Genomic DNA, 18,955 nt, shown 5'->3' on the forward strand with positions numbered 1-18,955 from the left:
TACATAGCGTTAACTTTTGAAGTATTTGAGCTATAATCTACTCATTCTTGGCTCTCTACCCTTTGGTAGGTAAGTCCAACTAGTGAAAGACCTAAGGGCAGTAACAACTACTTAATGAGTACTTACATGTTAGGCTCTTGTATTTAAGCACTTTGCTTATCTCATTTCTAACCGTAATCCTAGAGATGAGTATTATTACTATTCTCGTTATACAAAGAGACTGATACCCGGGAGAGGTAAAATAACTTGAGGCCAGGTCACAAAGTTAATAATCCCTGAACTGAGATTAGAATCAAAGTGGGGTTGACTCCATACTGCCTCCTAGCTGTCGTCTCCCAGTAATACGTGTCCAGTTATCGAAGTAGTAAAGCCTTTTGCAGTTCCTGTACTAGGGTTCTGGTATATCCTCCCCCCCCTACTTCCCGCCCCCCCCCCCCGCCAAAGATTCCCAATACAAAACCACCTCGTTCACCTTTCAGACATGTCCTAAAAGCCATTGTTCTCTAAGCTAGGCCTCTTTAATGTAAGGTGTGCTTAGCGCAAAGTCAGTTTAAACCACCTAGTGAAAGAGGATGGGATCAAAACGCTGTGATCCAGAAGAAAGGGGACGTCACCGGTTCGGCTTACTGCTTGCAAGTGGGATAATTTGAACATAAATGGATAAAAGACAAGTTCTCAAAAAGCAGCCGACCCGGCCCAGAGGGAAGTTGGCTCCAAGTAAGGGAAGGGGGCTCGGGGCGGGGGGTGGGCAGATGGACACCCCCCGCCCATCCCGCCAGGCCTGACAACAGGGAGCCACACGCCAGAGGGGCCCCCTCCGACGGCTTCGGCTCCAGCGGGGAAGCGGCGGGGTGCACGGCGCCTAGAGGAGGAGAGCGGGAGGCCGGGGCGCGCAGCCGGCGGGACCTGCGGCGCGGGACTCGGGGCGCGGGGAGGGGCCGGCGCCCGCCCCGCCCCTCTCCTCGGGGATGCCGGGATGTTTACACTCCTGACAGCGGCGGCCGCGGGAGGAGGAGCGGGAGTCTCGGGAGGATGGGCCGCCGCTAGGCTCGCACTCGGGACGCGCCTCTCCTTGCGCAGGGTGGGGGCCCGCGCCTGCAGCGTCCGCGGGGGCGGCGCGGCGGGAGGTGGCGATCGGCTCCCGGCCTCGCAGCTACAGCCCCCGGCCCAGCGGGCCTTTCCGCGGCGCCGCCTGGCCGAGCCGCCCGCCCGCACGCCCCGGGTCCCTCGCGGGCAGGAGAACGGAAAACTCCCAACTTCCTGGTGAGTGGCTGCCGGGGTCTCGGGCGGCCCCGGCCGGGTGGGACCGCCTGCGGAGCCGGGAGGGGTGGGGGGGGGAGGTCGGGAGGGCGCGGGGCGGCCTCCGGGATCCCCCCGCCGGGGGAGGTGGGGCGGGGCGCGCCGCGTTCGGGCTGGGTGGGGGTTTCAGTCCAGTTCGTTGGCAGTGGCGGGAGCGGGCGGCAGGAGCTTTGTGCCCGGCGGGGGCTCTGGCGGCCTCGGCCGCCGTGGGCGCCGCGGTAACTAAGAAACTCCGCGGCCACGGCGGCGGCGGCAACAGGTCTTTGGTTTCAGGACCCGAGGAACTTAGGCGAAGTCCCGCCTCCCACCCCCCGGCTGCCGCTCATTGGCGGCGGCGGTTATTTATCCCTCGCCGATTGGTTAAGTCCAGCTGTCAGGATTCGGCAGCAGCCAGATTTAGAGGAGTGAAGTTCACTGGAGGCAGTGGGTGGTGGGAGCCGTGCAGCTAAGCGAGAAGCTGAAGTGGTTTGAGAAGTAGAGAGAGGACGGCGGACCTGTTGGAGAATGGGCTTTAGTGGGACCCTGTCAGGATTAGCAAATGTGAGAGAGATTGCAAGGCAATAGAGAACTTTGCTGGTAATCGTGGTAATGGAAAAGAAATAGAGAATTGAGGCCAAGGCTAGAGAGAAGAAGGGCACCCCCCAAAAGAAAAATGAGTTGGCCACATTACCCAAGGACGGTGTCAGGAAGCAACACAACCTAGCAGATGCTGCAGTGAGATCTGAAGAACCTTCTTGTCTCTTTCCTGTATGCTGTAGGCCTTGGGAGATGATGTATCAAATAGATAAATCGTGTTCTCTCGTAGCTGTAGTCCTTGTTAGGCATAAATACTAAAACTGTGTTTATTTTACAATAAGATAGGCTCCCATCATGAGGCAGTTCTGGTGATGGAACTGAAAGTCTGAAACACATTACAAAAATGAAATGATTTTCCTCTTCTGCTGATCATAGAGATGCTGTTGAAAAAAATCAAATGCGTGTAGTTTGTAGAACATCATGTATCCATCATAAGAGAACCACTGTGTCTAATTCTTCCTCCAAAGAGTTTGTAGTTTCAAGAAGTATGCACACTCCTTGCAGGCGATAGCTGTGTCTCTCGCCAGGTTGCTCTATAGGATAAAGTACAGAATGTATGTATGATAAACTTATTTTGTACAGGAGCTTGAGCTGTTGCAGGTGTGACCTAGTATTAGGGACAACCGGACAAAACACTGAAAACGGTGGATAGTTAAACAGGAGATACAATGAACCCTGTAACTTTGAAAGTGGCAACTCTTACTGAAGAGGTGCCGAGTTTTCTTGGCTTTAATGCTTGCCGAAGGCCAATGCACTTAAAACAGTTAACATAAAACTTAAACAGTTATCATTTACAGAGGAAGGAATACTCTGCTATCCTCGGGAGATGCAGTCCACAGCTTGCTTAACTCCCCAAACCACAGCATCTTCTGTTTGGTCCCAGACTGGGAGCTTGTTGGGGTGGGGAAGAGATGTTGGAGCTTAGAAAAAATTGCCTCGTGGAGGAGTCAAACGGGCAGAAACTGTATGGGGACGTTGAGAGAGGAGGGCTCGCAAAATAAAAAAGGGGAAGGAACCCCTAGTGGAGGCTGGCTGCTTTCTCTGGTCTGGGAAGCCCACGGACCCTCGGAGAGGTGCGGGCCTGAGATTCTGCTCTCAGCCGGGAGGCCCCGCCCTCTGCGGCACTGACGGCTTCCACAGCCAATAAGCGGCGAGGACACCGCGGTTCCCCGCTCGGGAGGGCGGGTACTTCCTACCCCAGCCCTGGGCTCGGAGGAGGGAGAGAAAGTTCCTCCTGGAAGGATGTCTGCTGGTGGAGGGTTCCCAGTCTGAGGGATGAGAAATAGATACGTAAGAATAAAGGAGAGGAAGTTCCAATTTTCTCTGACCCGTCGTGTACGTCTCGTTTCATAATTGAGCTGCATCTTGGACTCACCACCGCGATTGAAGCTTTATAGTTGATAAGAAACGAAGGTGATCAAACTAAATGTCCAGGTGGACTCACGGAGTTTTACTCTGAAATTACCTGTAAACGAAAACCAGGGAATGTCAGAATCTAAACTGTTAAACTCTTCCACAGTTACTTGGGAATCTTTCCACGGTTAAAAATCTGTATCAATTTAAAAAGGAAAGAGCGTAACTTCAGTGCAGTTTTATTCTATACTCTATACTATTCAGGCTCGTTTATGAAGATTATACCTGTAGCACCCTCCATTCCTTTTCCCACTTAGGCATTTTCCTGGCTGGACAATTTCAAGAGCTCTTTTCCAGTGCAATAAAACAGCACTTACTCCAAGAATGAGGAAAGCACGTCTGGTATGATGGCAACATACTGGTGGAGGAGGGGAGATTTAAGGCCAGCTTAATAACGTACCCAAATTGTAAAAATCAGAATTGTCGTTTTAAATGACTGAAAACGCGGTTATAGTTTGTGTATGTAAGTATTTAATCTCACGCTTCCCTCCCCTTCATCTTCCTGCTGGTTACAATAGAAAGTTTTGAGCTCTGATTTATTGCAAACATTCAGGTGCTCTTTTCTTCTCAACTAGTGTGCCCTTACTGAAATGTAGATTTCCTTTTTTTTCCTCTCCATAAAGATGTGGTCTGAGATATCATTAGAGACGTCTACAGAGTTTCTAGAACCAAACTGTCTCATGTTTTAAAACGTATCTCTGTAGTGTTACTAAGGTAGCCACCATTCAGGGTATCTGAAAAGAGAGAATGGTGATTAAATGCAGTTTTGGAAAAGAAGTTGTTTAATTAGATAAGTTGCAAAACTCCTTTCAGGTTTGTTTCCTTTGATTTTTTTTTTTTAAATAGGTTTTGGTATTTAAAAAATTTTCACTGTAGCTGCAGTTACACAAAGCAGCCCTCTTGTCTACATTCCTGGTTTCCTTCAAATTAAAATATTTGTCCTTTCAGGTATTTGCTCTAGAGTTTTGTGGGTGGAATTTTAGTTAGTACATTATATATAAAACATGGTAATATACTTAGTGTAATGCTTGAGGATGTCTTGGAAATGACGTATGTGATTATTGTTTCTCTGAACTGCTTTATCCGCAATTACTTTATTGACATTTTCATAAATATATTGCTAGATGCTTTAAGAAGTGTTTCTTCATATTTTTGAGTGTTTCAGTTTAATTCCTCCTCCCCTCATTTTTGTAGGGAATATAGGCAAATTACATTTGGTTATAATTTTTTTTGTTTATGTTTTTATTTCATTTTTGAGAGAGACAGAGCGCGAGCAGGGGAAGAGCAGAGAGAGAGAGGGAGACACGGAATCAGAGCAGGCTCCAGGCTGTGAGCTGTCAACACAGAGCCGGATGTAGGGCTCGAACTCACAGACCGTGAGGTCATGAACTGAGCCGTAGTCAAACGCTTAACCGACTGAGCTACTCAGGCTCCCCGATAACATTTGGTTATATAATTGTAATGAAATATGTTTATTTGCAGGATAAAATGGCAGTTGAGAATTTTTTCATGTGTGTAAAACTAACGTATAACAATTCACTCTTAGAAAACTTCCAAACTACTGGTTCTTCTTTTGATGAGTAATAATTTGATTACCACCGCATGTTACATATCTTCATAAAATATTTTTTCATTCTGATGAAAACAGAGAATGTGTTTCATGGTTTTTAGTGAGCAGTGAGAATAAGGATGGCAGATAGATGATCATGAAACATTTCTTTCTTTTTTCTTTTTTTTAGTTTATTATTTTGAGAGAGAGAGAGAGAGAGAAAGCGAGCGAGAGAGAGAAAGCACGAGAGAGAGCATGGGAAGGGCAGAGAGACGGAGAGAGAGAATCCAAGCAGGCTCTGCACTGCCAGCACAGAGCCTGACTCAAGGTCTGGAACTCATGAACCATGAGATCGTGGCCTGAGCCGAAATCAAAAGTTAAATGCTTAACTGACTGAGCTGCCCAGGGGCCCCGATCATGAAACATTTCTTATTTTTCTTGAGCAGGAAAACTGTAACATTTGTCAAAGTAACAGCTCTGCCGTATTATTTATATAATGAGCTTACACAATGAACTGTTTTGTAATAGCTATCCACGGTGTTAATCAGAACAGGGTATAAGTGAATGGAACTTATTTAATTGGTCTGTAAAAATTTAGAAATACTGTTACTTAATGGAGATAGACCTTTCTGTAAATCTTGCTATGGGTCTTCTGTTGATAATCAGTGTAAGTGAGTAGTTAAGGGTAACTTTCTCATTCCAGGCTGCTTTTGTATAGAACAGGGGTTTGTAAACTTTCTAAAGGACAAGAGAGTAAATGTTTCTGACTTTGTGAGCTGTATGGTCTCTGTCATTGGCTGTGTTCCAGTAAAGTTTTATTTGCACAAATAGGCTGGAGGCCCACCCCAGCTCTAGAAGATAATACCAAAGATTTAAATAAGATTCTAGACCTTTGATGTTTGGCTTGATGTGTATTTTCCACAGGAGTATTTCATAGCCTTTTTTGGTTCTTGAATGCTTGCGACAATCTCTTGATCTTTCCCAGTCCCCTCAGAATAATGCCCAGTTATTCATACCCCAATTTTGTGTTTCATCTCAGAGACTTCATAAGTCTTAGAACCTCTTTTACATTTATCTGCTTTTTCAAAGTTTTCTATCATTCTTTGCCTCTTGGGGTCCCCACACCTATCCTGTGACACTGAATGAATGTGCTCCTCTCTAGCTTCTCTCTTACTAAACCAAGATGGAATCTGATGTCATATATTTAATCTTTGCTTGATTGACAGATAACACTTTAATATAAATGTATTTTGGTGTGTTTCTTTAACTCATAGTTTTTATTTTAGGCTGATTGGAATGACTGCTTCTGTTACTTTTAGGGGGAATTTCTGGCATGAGCAAGACAGTGGGCAGATTTCTTCTTCTTCGTCTTTTTTTTTGTTGTTGTTGTTGTTTAGAAAAAATTGATGTAGTCTTTTATAAAAGACTTTCTCCCAGTTTAAAAAAATTACTGGAGAGGGCCTGAAGTCAGGGTGTATGTGGCTTGGGTTGTGTGTGGGATACCTCCTCCCTTTGTTTTAAGAATTGGCTGTAGGCTGACCTGGGTGCAGCTGCTGAGAAGCCAGAGAATGGAATGGAAAATGCAATGGCTTTGACATCACTCAGTGGAGTTTCCTAGCCCTAGCCAGGAGTGAGTTCTGGGTGTGCCAGAGTATTTGTCTCTCCGGGTAGCCAGGTAGGGCCTGGGGCATTCGGAACTTCCAGGCTGGTTGCCACCAGCTACAAGGAGCCTCTTTCCTTTATCCAACCCTGCTGCACAAATACTGATCATTTTCTGTGTTTACCATCATGTGAAAAAGACTAAGCCTGGGTTTGCCTCTTACTCTATGACCTTGGTTGAATTACTTGATTGGTTGGGACTCCAGTTTTCTCAGCTCAGGTAAGATTGCTTTGAGGAATAAATGAAAACATCTTTGTAAAGGTATGATAGTAGGCTCTAAGTGTTAGTTTCATTTCACCTATTTCTGTTTTTAGGACCTTCAGTGGTAGGAAACGCATCTGCTGTTCTCAGTTTCTTCTGATGACAGGCCCTGTTGCCCACTGTGCCTTAGGTCTGCTGTCTGTTCTGTGTTCTCTGCTTGAATTCTTCTTCCTCTCTGCTCTGTGATTTCCATATTCATAATTTACTGGTTCCCATGTTTGAGAATGTTTTTATGTTTTTTGGAGTATGGGGAGAAGGCATTAATCCTTGGTTCCTCAGGCAGGAAAAAACACAAGAGGCTTGGGGGGGCGGGTTATATTTTGGATAATGAAAAATGGGAGTTGCAAAACGATCCTTAAATACTAATTGGAAATGGCAAAATTAAAAATATTCTTTCTGGTAGTCTTACAGTTTTGCTTTTTGTTATCGTGAGAATATTTTCCTCATATTCTCATATTTACCTGGCAGATTACTGTAATTTTTGTTGTGGTTGTAACCATAACAAAGCCACATATCCTCTACTACATTAGGATTGGGAAAATTGAACAGATATGTTTATGAAAAGTTGTTGTACTTCTAAAATGAAAGGGATTGCAAACTTTCCATTGCTTTTTATATCTAACTGGTGGACCATACAGTAAAGTAATGTGATCTGTTTGCATACTGTCGTAAGGACACCAGAACTGGACAATAGGTAATTTGTTTTAGGAAAATGACATGCCCTTATTGCAAACACTTTATAGGCATGGTTTTTTATTTAACAAATACAAGTTAGTTGAAAGATATACAGAAAGGATGCTTATTGATGGTTTAATTTATGGGAGACGATATTTTATTCTCAGTTTCTTATGGCAACGTACAAATTCACTTTTGTTTTCTTTACAGTCTGGTGTTAGAACACATTAAGAATAGTATGGCAGGGAACGTACTCAGTAAAAACTGGCATTTTTAACAACTTTCAACATACATTTAAAGTTTTAATAAAGTTTCTACATTTGATAAATATTTTCATTGTTAAATGTCATGTTGTTTTCAACATGGCTTTATCATTTTATGACCTTGAGTGTTTAAAATACCAGCTGTTGATGAAGAGTTGTATTTTATCAGGCAGTTCTCCTATCACTCCTGTAATCATTCTCTGTTTTTATAAGTAGGAAGGAATTCATGACATTGTATTTAATAGTATTTGATGGTTGCAGGGCAGGGGCTAGGGGTGGAGTTTGAGCTTCCAGCAAGGTTTCCCATTACCAGGCCACCAAGGGAGTTGCTGCCTCATCCCTGATCGTAAGGCTGCCAGTGGGACAGCGCACCGTCGCCATCCTAACGAAGACACAGCCACAATAAGGAAGATACTGCTGTTTTGGGGGCCCCCAGAACCATACTGTGACTGCCGTGGTCCAGGAACTGTATGCTCTGGACCCTGGCTCTTAACACCTATATTAGTTTCCTAGGGCAGCCCCAACAAATTACCACAAACTGAGTGGCTTAGTACAACAGAATTTTATTCTTTCATAGTTCTGAAGGTCGGATATTAGGAATCAAGGTGTGCATAGGGCCATGCTGTCTGTGAAGGCTCTAGGGAGAAGACGTTCCATGCCTTTTCTTAGCTTTGGGTGTTGGCGGCATCCCTTGAAGTTCCTTGGCTTTAGACAGATATCACTGAAATCTCTGCCTCTGTCACATGGTGTTCTTACTGGGTGTCTCTGTATGAGTCTCTGGTACTCTTTTAAGGACACCAGTTACTCTTACACTTAAGGTTTAATAAGCAAGATCTATACTTTTTCTTTTAGATTCATTACCGTACAGGTTTTTAGATTTCTGACCTTTCTGTTTTGAAGAGAATATTTTAAGTTTGTGCAGAAATTGTACCTAAGAGTTGGGGCGCCTGGGTGGCCCAGTTGGTTGAGCATCCTCTCTTTGACTTCAGCTTAGGTCATGATATCACAGTTTGTGAGTTTGAGCCCCACATTGGGCTCTGTACTAACAGAACAGAGCCTGCTAGGGATTCTCTCTCTCCCTCTCTCCCTGCCCCTCCCCTGCTCATGTGCTCTGTTTCTCTCTCTCAAAATAAATAAATAAAAAAAAGAAATTGTACCTAAGAGATAAAGACACCCACATTATCGTGTACATATGTAATCTGTAGTTAGTATCCTAGTGCTGCCATTAAACAGCTCTTCTAAAATCAGGTTTTCCATTCACCATTATCATCCTGTGCTTCCCCTTAGGAGACCTTAAGTGCATGATTCACTACATCAGATGTTCTCAGAACTGGAAGGAAACTTATAAATTGTGTAAACTGACCTTTTCATTTATTGTGAAAATAAACTAAAACCTAAGGATGTAAACTTGCTAATCCATGCTGTGCTTGATTCCATAACAGTCAATATTGCCTTGTGTTACCTTTGTAATGTTTTCAATAGTAGGCGCATGATTTCTTCTTTTTTTTTTTTTTCACTCCTCCTGATTTAACAAAATATTGCTCTGTTCATGGTACGTGCTCAATAAAGACTTGCTGATGGGGTGATGACATTGTACCTCTGATTGCCCCTATCAGGGCCATGATTTAAGTCAGCGAATATTTGAGTGAATCACCCCTGCCTGACGGTGCAGGGGTGAAGTATTTCTTTTGCATCTAAAGTGAGGAACAACAGGATTGCTGTCTCCCTGGAGAGATGTGGAGGCTACTCCTAGGAAGGAGCGCTTAGAGGCAATAGATAGGAGAGTAAAGGCCAGAAAGTTCATGAGTAGTTGTTTGATCAATATTTCGTAAACACGTATTTCATTATATTAGACACCTTGATTCATAAAAGCCAGCCTTCATGTTGTTTGTCATCTTGGTATATTGAAGATAACTTGGATGCCCCTATTGCTTCTTGTATATAAGCCCAAAATGTTGGGCAGTGCCACTGGCAGTGTCTCCCTCTAGTTTCTTCTCTTGCTGTGGTTCAGAGAACATGATTGGTTCTGTTTCCTTTATTTCTGTAGTCATGTCTGTCTCTTAGAAGTTGGTTCTCAATTTGTTTATTATATGTGTTTCCTATTTCAGTGAAAGTTCTGCTTTACAAAGCAGAATGATTAGAGATTAATCAAATGAATCCTAAAGGATTTATTTCATGATTTCTTGAAATAGTTACATCTATTTGTATATTGAAGGTAATTTACAAAATATTTAGAGCTGTTTACGAATATATGGGTGACTTTTTTGCTACTACCAAGACAAGTTATATTCTCAAAGCATTTGTCCTATGACTATGTTTTTCAAACTGTAGTCCTCAGAATGTCTGTGTCTGGAGATTCTGATTTGATAAGTACAAGCACTGACATTTAAAAACAAGTTGAGGGGCACCTGGCTGGCTCACTCAGTAGGGCGTGGGACTCTTGCTCTCGGGGTTGTGAGTTTGAGCCCCATGTTGGGTATAGAGATTACTTTAAAAAGACTGTGATGGGAACCTACATTTACAATAAGTAAGGCAGGTGTTCCTCAGGCCACACTGAGAAATGCCACGTGGTCTTTGTAAAAAATATTTTTTTAATGGAGAAAACTTTTGTTTATAATGAGAGCCCATTCCCACCGCTAGCATTTCTGGCTTGGGGTGTGCAGCCGCTTGGCACAGATTGTATCTAATGATTAGGCTGTTCTAGCATGGGTGCCCATGTCTCAGCTCAAATGGTGGATGGGTGTTATTGAAATGATGCTTACAAAGCAATTAGAATCAACTAGATAAAGTCTAAATATTTTGTAAATAAATAGTATATATTTATAAATAAATATATAGTTTACTAGTATACTAGTTGCAGGAGAGAAAACTTCACTTTAAGCAAGTGAAAGAAAATAGCAGGTCTAGTGTTCTATCCCGACAAATGGTCCCTTGTTAATGTACTGCTTATAGCGTAGGCTGTTCTCACCATTTTTGGCATTTCTACAGTATTTCTCTCAGCTAGGTGTGAAAGCTTACCACTTCCCTTACCTCTGAGATGGTTTGCTTTCTGCTTCAGGGCAAAAACCCTTTGCCTGCGCTCAGAGATTTTGCCTCCAGTGACCACTACCTCAGTCCTTCCTGTGGTTTTCAGTCCTGTTCCTGGGCTTGGCTGCACTGAGCTCTCCTGCCTTGCCTATCCAGCCACGCTGGAAAGTGTTCAAGAACATCATGATGAGTAACCTGTTCCTTTTTCCATGACTGTCTTATTTCCATTGATAACAAGTGTCTGATGCTTGAGTCGCTTCTAACTTCCCTTCTTGTCATTAGATACCGATCTTTGCATGCAAGTTGTGTTCTTTATTCAACAAAACCTGCTTGGTCATTTAAAAACTACTTTCTATCAGTGTTTTTCTTTAACACCTTTTTCTTGATTTGTAGTTTATCAATCAATCCAGGCCCTTTTTGTTTATGACCATTTCTGCCCCCTTCTTTTTTCATATAGTAAGAAGAGGCAGCTTGACAAAGAAGGTATTGAAGTCCTGGATTAAGTTCAGGTTCATTTTTATATCTTTTCAAATGCCAAGCACAGAGTCTGATTCTTTGTGTGAGCTGAATTAATACTCAAAGAACTCAGTTTAAGAGTTGAATGTCTGGTTTAGGAGAGAGCATTGGTAGTGTGCTGAATGGTTCAGATAATATAAATGGAGCCTGGGCTCTAACGAGGCACTGATGATGTTGAGTTAGGATACGTTGGGACTCATGTCTCGCGGTGTGTGGTCCCTGAACAGGCAGTGCTCCCTTTCCTAGGCCATTTTTGTTCATGTGTTGAGTTGTCATCTTTTGAATGCCAGTGTTTCTACAGTAAGACCTGAATGCCCATTTTTCTTTTCTTTTCTTTTCTTTTTTTTTTTGTGTGAATTTTGCAGGGTATTTGCATATGCTGTTCAGAAGACAATCCAGTTGATTGGATAGGATTTGGTGTTAAACTTCGTTTCACAGTGAGGTGAGGTTTCTCTGAACTTGGAAGGCATACTTGTCAGAAAGCAGAGGGACAGACCATTTGATCTCTGGGGTTCTCCAGCATTTGTAAGATGAAAGAGTCTATGCTTCTGTTCACTTAATGGTTCTTTTTCTATTTGTTCCTTTATTATTCTCCCCATTTTCCTACTGGGTCCCACCAATTCACTGATTGAAGAACGAGAAATTCGGAGGTTGTTGGTAGGTAGCTGGGGGTGAGTAAAAAAATAATCTAAGCAAGATCTAGCTTTATGCTTTTAAAAATATTTCAGTTTTTATTAATTACAGAATATGGGAGCAGGCAGTGACCAAATACTGTATCATATTGCCTGGCTCAACTATTTTTAATGGCTCTGCATTGGAACCGCTTTCAGACTGACCCTGACCTATCTGTCTAGATTCACTTCTTTATACTCTTTTATAGGTTGGTCACATCTGACCATTTACCTTTTTTTTTTTTTGGATACATTTTGTACCTGTGTGGCTTTATTGCTTTAATACGCTTTTCTCACTTCTTTTAGTGTCTATTTTCTACATTCCAGCTATTCAATCTCAGTATATTAAAATAATCTTCATCCTTTAAGGCTTTGCTCTGATATTATACAGAGGATATAAAGAAATCTTTCTTTTGCTTCTTTAAGCTTTTAGTACCTGTTGACTCTCCCTGTAGTTACTTATCTTAGCTTCCTTCCTGGAATGTAAGTATCTGGAAGGTGTGAATCATGTCCTGTACATATTTGTGTTTCCTGCAGGACTTAGGACCATTTTTGTCACAACTGGCCATTCAGGGAATGGCAGATGCCTGCATCCCAGTGATGATATGGGACAGAAAGTCTGGGCAGATCCTAGAATGAAAGAATGTCCAGAACAATTGAGTAATTGGTTTCAGGGAAGTCTGTGCTGGATGCCAGGCACATGTCCCTGTAAGGCCTGTAGGGCATAGTGTGAGGAAGGTCTTACTATGTGATATAAATTAAAGGTCTGATCTGTAAGTGGTAAATGTTGAGGTATTCAGTGATCTAGTGCACGAGTCTGGGTTTGGATTCTGCATTCTGAAAGATCTCAGAATAGGATGACATGGGAACCAGGACTAGGAAAAACAGGGGTATGCCAGACGTGAGGTTGATGGAAGTGAGGAGGAATTATGGAGTAGAGACAGAGGGAAGTTTGGCAATTAGGCACAAGTTAGAGGCTCAGGCAACAAGGAAGAAGGGTCTGAGTTCCTGGAATTAGGACTTGAAGTTAAAATGGGCCAGCAGTCGGATTAAATTGATCTAAGGCTGATTTACTAAATGTTTACTAGGTATCCTTATATTTCCTTTCCTTAGGGGCAAGGCCATTCCTAGTTCAAGTTAAGTGGGTGTGGCTTTTTGTAAAGGGGGAGCAACTTCTCTCTGCCCATAAAAAGTGCTGACTGCATATTTGTCAGATGAATCCTGTTTTGATGTTCTAACCATCCTCTCATGAAGAAAATATTGAATGGAGTTAAATAAGAAATAACTAGCTTAATACTGGAAATTAGTCCTCTCTTAAGAATAATTACTAAGTGGGAATTGATGAGGGTTATTGTTTGATATGAGGCCATCAGATGCTGCCATAGAGAAAAATTGTTCCACTTCAAAATAGATACATTTTATTTAGTAGCTTTTCATAGCTTTCATTGCTGAAAGTTAAAAAAAAAAACCCAACAATCACAATGTCAATAATTATTTTTAAAAGCATATAAAGGACTTACAAAAAGGCCTATGCCAAGAGTACCAAAGATGTACTGTGTATTCATGAATTGATGAAGAAGCACATAAAAAATGAGCCTGGAATGATACCCAGATACTGCATTATGAAAGGCCTTGCATACTTACTAAGAAGATTGGCCTTCTACTCTCCCGTAATGTGATTGTAAAGAGTTACTTGTACCTTTATGTTTTCAGAGTTTGATTTTAATAGCGATAAAAGCTATAGTGCTTTGATATCTTTTTACTTGGTTCTTAGTTGGTCATAAATCCATCAGGAACGAATGTCAGAATTGACTCAAGATTACCATAAAGGCAACTTCAGGTAGATTTGTTAAAAAAATGTGTTAAGAAAAATATATTAAGGGATGTATGAAAAAAATAAGTTTGGACTTGAAAATCTAGACTTTGGTGATAGTATGTGTATACTTTAAATTTACCAAGAAAGGGGCGCCTGGGTGGCTTGGTCGGTTAAGCGTCCGACTTCGGCTCAGGTCATGATCTCACGTTCCGTGAATTTGAGCCCTGCATCGGGCCCTGTGCTGACAGCTCAGAGCCTGGAGCCTGTTTCAGATTCTGTGTCTCCCTCTCTCTCTGCCCCTCCCCTGTTCATGCTTTGTCTCTCTCTGTCTCAAAAATAAATAAACGTTAAAAAAAAAATTAAAAAATTTACCAAGAAAAAGTGTTACTTTGTTTTTTTATAAAAAGAACTTACTGTAGTATATACTTTTTTTTCCCCTTTTAAAATTTAGGATTGAGTTAAATTTATTTACGTATTTACATCTTTGTTCAATCTATGCTTTTTTTTTTTTTTTTTTTTTATGATCCACCCTCAACACCTCCTACCCACTTCGAGGTGGGTTTTTTTTCTTGCTTAAAATTACTATCTTTGGAATAATTTCCAATCCTCTAGTCTCTTAAAAGCATGACTTGGGCCTTGGCTCTTGCCTCTGATGCTCCTGTCTTACCTCACTATTTGTAGTTCCCTCATCACTCCCTGCTTTAGTCAGGAGTGTCCTCCCTCTTTGTTGCCTGGTTGGCTCCCATGCATTGTTTAGAACTTGCTTCCAGAGTCTCCTCCTCGACGTCTTGCTGACCTGACAGCCTGTTTTGGCATCTTTCTTGCCACCTGGGATGGTGTCTGTCAGAGTACTTGCCTCCTTGTGCTGTAAAAGTCTGTTTCTCTCTCTCCCTCCCTCCCTCCCTCCCTCTGTCTCCCCTGGGAATAACTTGAGGGATCTGAATTGCCGGGATCTGTTTGTCTTCCCAGCAGCTTTGGTAGACACCTCAGTTGGCTGAAAAGCTGACCCAACGCATGAGTTGGAGAAGATAAGAGAGAGGAGGAGTCTAGGATAGCCCCCAGTTTTGGCAGGGGCTCTGAGTAGATGGTGGTGCCATTTATTGCCAGTTCTAGCACCTTTTTCTCCCTACCCCTCTCACCCCCACCTTTGAGTAGCCATGGCTCTTTATTGAGATGAAATAAAGAAATTAGAGACTTAAGTTTCTTGAAGATTCTTAGGACATTTTATTTATGTCATGGTATTTGCTGCCTCATTGAGGAAGGGTGGGGGTATATATAGATGGCTATCACTGAGCATGAAGAAGTAGTCTTTCTTTCTTATTGGAATATTTTCTCATTCTCTTGCAATTTTGACTGTCTTTGTAGTCTTTAATAAGCAGTTGGAACATGATCATGAGTGTTAGGCAGGACAGACTTTGTCCCAGTATGGTTTTAGAAGCCTTCTCATATATTACACAAAATGTGCTTGCAGCTGGCCTTTACATGTCGTTTTGGTGTTAAGATAATCATATAGGTCCTTCCATGCAGAGTACCTACAAATCAAATGGCTATCAAAATCATATAAATTCCTGTTTGTTGACTAGGGAAAGTGAGAGTTGAAATTCTCTAAGACATAAGGGAATACAAGTTTTGCTTTTGTTATAAAGATGTCATAGTGCCTACTGCTGATGAAGAACAAAGTAGAAATCTTAACCAGATCAACTTAGAATTCAGAGTCCTGTTATTGAAGCAGAGAGTAGAGAGTAACTTGTTCTTTTCTCATTGAATCTACATTCATCAAAGCTAACTGAGTGTGGTGGGAGGAGGAGGCCTCTCATGTTGAGTTTGGGCTGTTTATGGGATATACAGGTGACCCTATATCTAGGCAGTTGGTTATATGGGGCTTGAGCTCAGCAGAGAAGTCTGGCCTGGGGTAGAGCTTTGGCGTCATCACTAGAGAGGGGGCAGTGGATTATGCATGGTAGCAGGTGAGTCTGTCTAGGGAAAGTGTGTTGGGGGTCCTGTTCATCCTTGTTCACTTAAATGGGCAATTTCATTAGAAGGTAAATAAATTCTCAATGAATACTGGGAGAAACTAAAAGTCAATTCGTGTTGCTGTCTGACTTTAGTTCTAAGTATAATATGTAAGGTATTTTCTTGTGAAAACCCAAATAATGCTGTTTCTATGCTGTCTTTCTAAGATTTTATCATTCTTTAGTTAGAAGAATGGATTTTCACAGAATCAGAAGGTTTCCAAAAATAAAATTAGGTAGATGTCCTCAATTATGTAATTCTGTTTTAGTGTTTGTAAGTCTATAATCACTATTAACTCAATTTTCAATTTTTGGGGGAGTTATTTATATTTAAAGTCTGTCATATAAACTTCTAGATAGCTTCTGGTAAACAAACACCATTATGTTTGTGATTCCTACTATTAATTTAAAGTAACAGTCTTTATTCTTTGGAGGATATCTCCGGAAAGATCACAGTTTCACTTAATAAGTGTGTCAGAAAAAGTGCATTTATTTCCAGTATATGTTTGTGTACATTAAAAGACATACGCACACAGTTTGGCATGATGTTGTGGTTTGTGGAAAAGAGCAAGAGAGCGATTACAAGATGGTGCAGGTCAGGATTGGAATAACTTGGCAGAGTTTGGTGAGAAAGTTTGCTTAGCAGCTGCCTGTGTTAACTTTGTATAATTCATTCAAAGACTAGTTCGGTTCTGTGATATCAAGAATAATATAGCAGCAACTGAGTTCAGTTTCTTAGAAGGTAAATTTTAAAGGACAAAAATATAACCTTGTACTTACTTATAGTAAGTACACTGAAGAATCTTTTTATTAAAAGTTGGGACAGTTTTGTGTAACCTGTGAGTGAATGGCTTTTACATGCTTGCTTTTTCTCCACCTTTCTTAATTTTCTCTTAATTTGGTTTGCATTGGAAGTCTGCACAGTAAAAAAGAGATCAGGCAAATCCAGAGATACAGTTGTTATTCTTCTTTCTCTCTCTCTCTCTCTCTCTCTTTTTTTTTTTTTTTTTGAGGGAAGAAGAGGGTGGGCAGGAGGAGGAAAAGGCGGGATTTCCCTAGAAGTAAAGTAACATGCTAGCTTTGTTTTGTTAGACATTGATTATGTCCCACTAAACCTAATTATCCATTAAACAGACTCTGTTGTTATGACTGATTCAGATCTCAAGAATGTCGTGGGGCCCTAAGTAAGGGTTAAATGAAAAAGTTCACTGGAGATGACACCAGAGGACCTGAGAAGGGGTCATTACCTTATCACTTAGTTCTAGGCCTCAATTTACTTGTTTAGTGTTTAGGAGCATCCAAAAAAAAAAAAAAAAAAAAAAAAGATAGGAAATCTTTTAGAACTATTTTATGGTTACTGTAAACTGTAGTATATAAAGAAAAAGGATTTTGGAAGTTCAGGAATAACCAGTGTATAGAACAGTGGTAATAGAGTAGGTATGTGAACAAAATGAATAAACAGCAGTTAATAAGCTTTATAAAATATGGGTAAATTGTAAAATCGTGCGTTAATTCAGAAAATTCTATTAAAATTTCCCTTTATTTCAATGAGAAGTGTTTTTAATTTTTTTGTGATGAGTTTTTGGTTAGTGAGTCCTTGTTACAGACCAAAGTCTATTAAAACAAATGACCTTACAATAAATAATTCATACAAATGAAGCATTTCCAACTACTAGCCTGTATTCCATAGGGCCTTAACAGCTTTGTTATGCTAGAATTCATCAGTATGAATTATTTAGCACAAGGAATTCAGCAGAATGTTTTTTATAACCAGGTTGAGAAGATGGGTCCAACCATTTCTCTTAGCTCTTTATGTACGTCAGTGTTTTGCCATGGGTGGTAGAGTGCAGTTGCCATGATTTTTCTGGTGTAGTTGGATAGTTAGCTTAGTAATCATGTGCTTTTGCCAGGCTTTAGTTGTTGTTATGTGAGTAACTGAATGACGTGGCAGAAATATAAGGGAAAATTAATTGTATTTGTAATGGCATCCTAGTCTACAGTTAAACTAAACAAATAGAAAGTCTATCAAAAGTTTTTTGGGCAAAGTTCTTTGAATGGCTGAGTAGGGATCACTTGTCTTTTACATCCTTTTAGGGAAATTCTTCTGTTAAAGCTAAGCAGAAAAAAATAATACTGTCTTGCATTTGTGTACCACTTAACACTTTTGAGAAGCATTAATATTTTATTCTTCCAGCTATTTGTTTACCATAGAAAGTTCCCTGTATTTGTTACTCTAGGATAAGGATTTGAGACCTTGCTCTGTCATCACATGCTGTGTGCTTATTATGAACTTTAGAGGGAAGTAAACTGAGACCTAGGGAGGATAACTAGTTTTTAATTATTCAGAAGTAGATGCTCATATAAATTTGAATTAATTACATCCTGATTGTTAGACTTGTATTGTTTATAGCTTCTTATTTTCTAAATTTGATCATTCAACAAGTATTTATTAGGCCTTAATATAGTAGAAGGTACTGGAGGTCGAAAAAAAAGGAGGAAGAAATAGATTCTGCTTTTAAGTAGTAGTTGCTAGTGGAGTTAGTGATTAGGACCTCTGTTGGACAGATAAGTTATTCACTAGAATACGTTAAGACAAATACTTAAGGTACTTTACAAAGGGCCACTTGATTACAAAGCAAGGTTGGCCAGGCAGACTAGCTGGGAATGGTGTTTCAGTAAAATGACCTGTCCTTTGTCAGAGGCACATAGGTATGAAATAGCCTAGAATTTGGAGAAAGTACACATGGCTATTAAGACCAGACTACTGTATTTATAAGAAGGAAAGCACTAGCAAATAAGAAACATGGTTAAGAAAAGTGTGTTTCATTCATTAAAGAATTTTAAGCAGGAATATGCCATAATTAGACTTTCATTTTAGATAGACCATTACGGTGAGTGTATAGAGTAGGAATTTTGCCGAAGTCAGGCAAAATAGTTAATAGGTTATAATAGTAGCAAGAATCATGAAGGTCTGGGATATGCAGAGAGATGTTTGGGAGGTAAAATTAATAAGGGACATAAGGAGGTGAGTGAGGGAGTAAGAGGTTCTGACATGATGTAGGAACTATATGGGATGACTGGATGGCAATGATATTCACTAAGAAAGGAAATACAGTATAGAATGGGTTTGAGGTGCTCAAGATCTTAGACATTTCTGTTTTGGCAATCAGGCAGAAAGATCCAGTAGAGCTGGAAATGAGATTTTGGAGCTACTGGT

The 18,955-nt window shown here is 41.0% G+C and overlaps 1 protein-coding gene across 2 annotated transcripts in view; it reads left to right on the top strand.

Annotated features, from left to right (window-relative positions):
* Nucleotides 1-977: 977 nt before the first annotated feature.
* Nucleotides 978-18,955, top strand: part of NEK7 (NIMA related kinase 7) — a 160,510-nt gene continuing 142,532 nt past the window's right edge. For both annotated transcript variants that reach the window (XM_042976374.1, XM_042976377.1), the window contains exon 1: nucleotides 978-1,263. The gene's annotated coding sequence lies outside the window, so the exon portion shown is untranslated. The remainder of the gene's footprint in view (nucleotides 1,264-18,955) is intronic.

Source organism: Panthera tigris, chromosome F3 (genome assembly GCF_018350195.1).
Source record: "Panthera tigris isolate Pti1 chromosome F3, P.tigris_Pti1_mat1.1, whole genome shotgun sequence".
In the NCBI taxonomy this organism is placed as follows: domain Eukaryota; kingdom Metazoa; phylum Chordata; class Mammalia; order Carnivora; family Felidae; genus Panthera; species Panthera tigris.